We start from the raw sequence: 6000 nt of genomic DNA on the forward strand, positions 1-6000 counted from the left end.
AACTTTAAGTATAATTACAGGCTTCGAGACTTGATTGCGCAACTGAACGATCGAGCAAATGCAGTACTCTCTGTCAATTGCTCGATATACGGAGCTACAGGGGAATGTAGAGGGTGTATACTTGAGTGTGTAAAATATAAGAGCATCGTTTATAACGCGTTTAAGACTCGTTGGAACTTTAACATCGTTTTTCGTGTGAATATTTTGATTTTTTTTTTCATTTGATATTTTGAATCCTCGAGACGAATAGAACATAATGCAAGCAAAAAAGACATGGACTTTCAATATCACGGTCAAGTAGAATTTGGCGGTAACGTTACTAATTAAACCTCCACCGATACAAAGGTGTAGAATCTTGCTATGGTGGTCGTGACATACAGAGTGTCCCAATATTATTGTACAAGCGGAAAATGAACAGCTCCCGAGGTTATTCGAAGTAATTTTTCTCTCAGCGAAAATGCAATTCGCTGCTTCGTTTACCAGTTATTAACCAAAAGCACTAACCGATGAGAGGTGAGCTCGAGTAGTCGGGAGGCGGCGGAGCCAACGAGCGGTCGAAGCCTAGTTTGGCCTCTTCTCATTGGTCATTGTTTGTACAATATTAATCGATTGACATTATTGAGAGTTAGAAACAATTAAAGATCGCAAAAATCACGATTTCGTCTCGATTTTCTACACTTTCAACCAACATCTATAGAAATATGGATATAAGATTTATATCCATAGATTATCCAAGATTATATTTTCTTTTTCTGTCATTCCAAGTAACAACAAAATTAAAAAAAAAGGCATTTCAGCCATTGTCTAATAGACCAGTACCTCTATCATAAAAAAAACAAAGAATTCAGGTCAGTTTTAAAAAAAGTTATACCGTTTCAAAGGCTGTTCACATACAGAGTGTCCCAAAAATTGTCTCGCAATTCAGAAATAAGGAATTTCTCACTTAAAGCAACTTTGTCCTTAGCGAATATGCAATCCGCGACTTCGTTTACAAGTTATTGACGAAAAATAGTGACCAATGATAGGTGAGATTAGCTGACGCGCGAGGGAACTGGTCTTCTCATTAGCTCGGCCGCTTCGCGCCAGCTGATCTTGTCTCGCGTTGGTCACTATTTTTCGTTAATAACTCGCGAACGAAGCCGCGAATTGTATTTCCACTAAGGAAAAAGTTGACGACCTCTGGAACCCCTCATTTCTCGCTTGTACAACAATTTCGGTACAATTTTCTTGCGGCCCATAAAAAACTTGAATTTGCCGCCACAAATCCTAGAACCGAGAGATATAAACCGTGGAAAGAAACGGAAGGATTCTACTAGAGAAATCGCGGGAGGGCGATGTCCTTCTCGGGATAACTCGGGTCGGATTATAAGAAAAGAATAGAACGCACACGTCGGTCGTTTACACAAGATCCGAGAATCTCTTTGTTCGCGAACGAGGAAGGGTATCGGCGATCAGAATTATACAGCGAGACCGCGGACTCAAATTAAATGGCCGCTTAGAGGCTCCTCGGATCGACCATTGTGATTTGCGGATTTTTACCACGGTAGCGGAGCCGGAGGCGGCGAGGTTAATTTGCCTTTCCGCCGATAACCGTTATTTCGGTATTGCTCGAAAGCGGTTACCCTTGTCCCGAGGAGGCTGGCGGTATCGTGGATTAGTCATCAGGCTAATCCGAGGCGAGCGTTTGCACGCGCGATCCGTGTCGAGCCGGTGCCGGCGTTATACGTCTTCCCGAGATGTACATCGACTCTTGACCCAAATATATACGGTCGTGCGATCGGTTTCCTTCGCTCGAGAACGCGTGGCTGCCGAACGGCGTTCCGGTGGAAACGATGATCGTGCTTGAAAACGGTCCCACGACATTATTTCCTGCGCCTCCTTGCCACCAGTCGAGCAGTCGTTCGGCCGCCACGGTTCTACGTACTTGTTACAGTGCACCGCCGCGGAATACTGTTCGGGTTCATCGGCAATTTGAATAATTCTCTCCTAAGGAACGGTTTCTCATCTCGAATTCGCCTAACGTCCGACGTTTTTGTTGCGCCGGAGCCCCGCTCGCTTGCTATTTACCGCGGAATGCGAGTGCTCCTGCTGCATGCTAGTTTGCAAATGCGTCATTCCCACGGGGAAAAGTCCAGAAGAAGCGTTCCTCGTTCTCCACCCGACTGTTCCGTTTCCGTTTTCCAGGTAGCCGTCCATTCATAATATTCTACCGACGCGCGCGCTACGCACCGCTCCTCCCTCCCCTGTCCCCAAGGGAAAACCTTGCTCCATGTAGCTGCATTTTTAACAGCCGGTAAACCGAATACGACCGCTATAACGTGTACGAACTACCGTGATTCGCGAAGAGATAGACGATTAAGCATGATCGCATGCAATTGGCAGGTTCGGTTTAACGTCGTTATCGGCGACGCGCACTGTTATTTATGAATACGCTCTGTTTAGTACCAATTGATTGTGAGTTTTGCGCGTTTTAGCGGATATTTAAAAGAGTCGGGATGCAAAAACGGCAGCTAATACAGCGAGACAACGTAATCTTGGGGAGCCTAATCTGCGGTTCGTTTTAATCTCGTTTTAGAGGAATGCATCTGTAACTCGTGAGAACAAGTCGGTAAAAGAATTTAATGATGTTTAATACGATTTAATGTCAATAGATTATTGAACATGCCAGATTTAACCGGTCGGAACTACCAGTATGGAAAATAATGCGTTAATTATACCAAGTACATATCCTCCAAATTGGACGATCGTAGCTTGAAGAATTTCTTTCTTCCTGAATAATTTAGGTTACTCGTTTGTGTGTCAGATAAGCATAATATCTATAATCTAATTGGAAGTTACAATAGAAAACCACGTTAAATGCCGACAAACAACCCCGACGAAGTCCCGACAAAATCAAAGTAATTTAATTGATGAAAGTAAAAGTAGAGAGTGAATTAATTAATTGATCATAGTGGTTGGTACATCGATCCTTGTGTACTTTAAAGATCCCAGTAAAATTCACTGTCAAACGTTAATGTTGCCCATATTTTTAAACAGAGAAATATCTCAATTCTGCCTCGGATAATGTTTGATATTTCATTTACGAATCTGTTCGACGGATTTCTTAAGGTCAATTATCCCCGAAACCTTAATTAAACAATCTATGGATTTAAATAAATTACATTTTTACACACGATCCAATCGGACCCGAGCCCCGCCGTTCGGATATTAAACGAACGAAATGATGCAAGAGATCAGCAGAGGCAACCTCTGCCTTCCGAAAACTAATTGAAGGAAGCGTTATTATAAAAAACTGCACACCGGGAAAATTCGCCAAGTTTTCACTGGAAGTCAATGCGCAACCGATCTTGATCCCGAGCGAGGGGTCAGAATTTTTGCGCAAGAAGCAGGAAGAAAACTCGGAAAACGAGTAATCCGCACGCGAGATCGCCGGCGAATCAGGACCGTGGTTAGGCTTTCGTCGATTTCACGGGCCTACCGGGGTGCCGAGGAGCCAGGATCACGAGAGCGGAGCGGCGCCCCTCTCGGATTTTCGATGATCTAGATCCGAGTAGCACCAGGAAGCCGGGGCCGAAGGCAAAATTACCGGTGCCAGTGGAAGGAGGCCTCGTTCGCTCGGCTGAAGAGGTCGTAGGTCGATAGCGGTACCTTCTTCAACGGAGGAAGGCCTCATCCTCCCCGTCCTACCACCTATCATGGCTCTGTGTGCGCTGCACGCTCCAGTACGAACGTTCAGTGAGGTACATGGCCGCGCGCGTACATACACAGGCTTCCCTTGGACTTGTTCATAGACCAAGATGGAGAAAGAGAGTAAAAGAGAGTGAGTGAGAGAGTGAGAGAGAGGTTGAAAGAGAGGGAACGCGAAAGGGGGAGAGAAGGATAGAGAAGCGGTCGTGCCGCCGGGAGGCGAGTGTTCGTGCAACGAATACCACAAGGATGGCCGGCGGCGGACCAACTGCTCTCGAAGAACGACCCGAAGGAAGAGATGAAAGAGGGGCCGAAGGAAGAAGGAAACGAAGGTGGAACAAGGAAGAACCAACCGGGAGGATATTAGAAGGCACTCTCCCGCGGCGCTAGACGAAATTTGTCAAACAACCGGCTGATCCCAATTTGTTCTGGTGCGTGTCTTTACCAGCGGGCGAGGCAGCCGTAGGTGGTTCCCTGGGATGGTTCCCGGGATGATTTCGGATCCGGCGATGAGTGGATGGATGCTGTGCCCGGTACCCTAGCTACCAGCCGACCTTATTAGGTTATTAAAAGCTGGAAGATCGATGCTCGCCTCGTTTCCTTGTAACCCGTCGATGCGTCTCACCTCGTGACACCGGGGGCCAAGGCTCTGCTCGCGCCGGCGAACCTTCGCCGAGAATTATTGGCACCGCGGCACGTATACCTTCTTATCGTAATTGTTTAATGGTTGTCCAAGCGGCGGCGATCGAGCGCCGGCACGGATCGCGATTACCGTCGAAAATAGTGCCGGGGTAACCGAGAGCCGACCGACCGTCCAAACGTTGACGTTCCTTCAATTTGCATCGGTCGCGGGTAATCGCGTTCCCAGAACTAATTTAGCGGCCGGCGCGGCGTATCGGGCCGGGACACGGTCCGCGATCCTTCGTTAGATAACATTGCAGATGATTATCGGGCTCTGCCCGGCGATTTCTGGCTCGGATACCGTAAGCAACCCGAGTTAACGGCCGTCGGAACCCCGGCGCAAATTAGCTGTTTATTATTTACCGCTTGACACTCGCTCGACGTCGCAGGGTGAACGCTGCGATTCCCGCTCGATTCCGAGTCGAACTGCAACGAGCCATTATGTGGTAATGGCCGATGGTTTTGTGCCCTGTTTTTCGAGAAGGTGGAACGCGTTGACACCGTTCGCTACGGATCTCCGTTGTGTCACGCTCGTTCGGAATGGCCGGGGGCGACGCTGACACGACGGAGATAACGCTTCCAGATTCCCATTCGGTTGCGCCACAAATTAGCAGAATTAATGACCAGTGCCGCGGCTCTCGTGACGACGACGGCTCGCGCGGCAACGAGGGGACGAAAGTAATTGCGTTAGACTTGACATTTATTTTACGACGGTGTTTCGCGCCCGGTTAACCCGGACGCAACAATCGTTTTCGCCAGGGCCGTGAGCGCCGAGAATTATCGCCGAAATGAACCCTGGCAGTTTTCATCTCAAGGTCAGCCCGTACGGTGTGTGCCTCAAGGTCCCGCGAGAGAGGGTGAACGAACCCCATTTCGCGCTCGCGCTAACTTTTCACGTGCTAACGAAGTTTTTCTGTCCGAGAAAGCAACCTCGATGCGATGCGGTGTGCAAATTACGCGTTGACAGTGGCTCCGATGGCTATTTGTCCGGACAAACCACCGCGATCGCGATAGAACCGCTCAACTTCTTTCCGCGTATCGCGACAATCGACGCCGCAATACGCTTTTTGCCGTGCCGGATCATTCCTGGAAAATAACCGTTATAGTTTCTAGCGAACAATGCTCTACAGATGGATTGAAAAGTTCTTGTTCGGTTCTAAATGTGATCGAGACGGTTGATGAATCTGGTTTACAAATCGACGCTGCTGTGCCAGTAGCCGTAAAAATTCTGATGTCGCGCATTGAACTTTTTATTCGGGTCATGTATACCATTATACTATGATACGATGATTCACGATTAAATTACAAGACCAAGAGCTCTCTATCGAAAGTCATCAGTGGTTCGCTCTAGTTACTAGTAGCCGTTAGAAGCGAACCGTGTATAGCGTCCGACCTGTATTCATGACGAACGAAAAAAATAGTATAAACGAATAAACTTAAAGTTTCCGGTAAACTAAAGATAATTCCGACAGAATGTGCCTTGAACTGTGTCGGAAGACTTTCCCAGCAATGTCTCAGACTGTCCCGGCACTTAAAAAAATCAAGGAAAATGTGGAGAAAGAAAATCGTGAATGCGAAACAACAGATTGCAGAAATGGTAAATGGTAAAAAATTTCTTTCAGCACAGTTCAA

The sequence above is a fragment of the Megalopta genalis genome, unplaced genomic scaffold (assembly GCF_051020955.1).
Source record: "Megalopta genalis isolate 19385.01 unplaced genomic scaffold, iyMegGena1_principal scaffold0020, whole genome shotgun sequence".
Taxonomy (NCBI): Eukaryota; Metazoa; Arthropoda; class Insecta; order Hymenoptera; family Halictidae; genus Megalopta; species Megalopta genalis.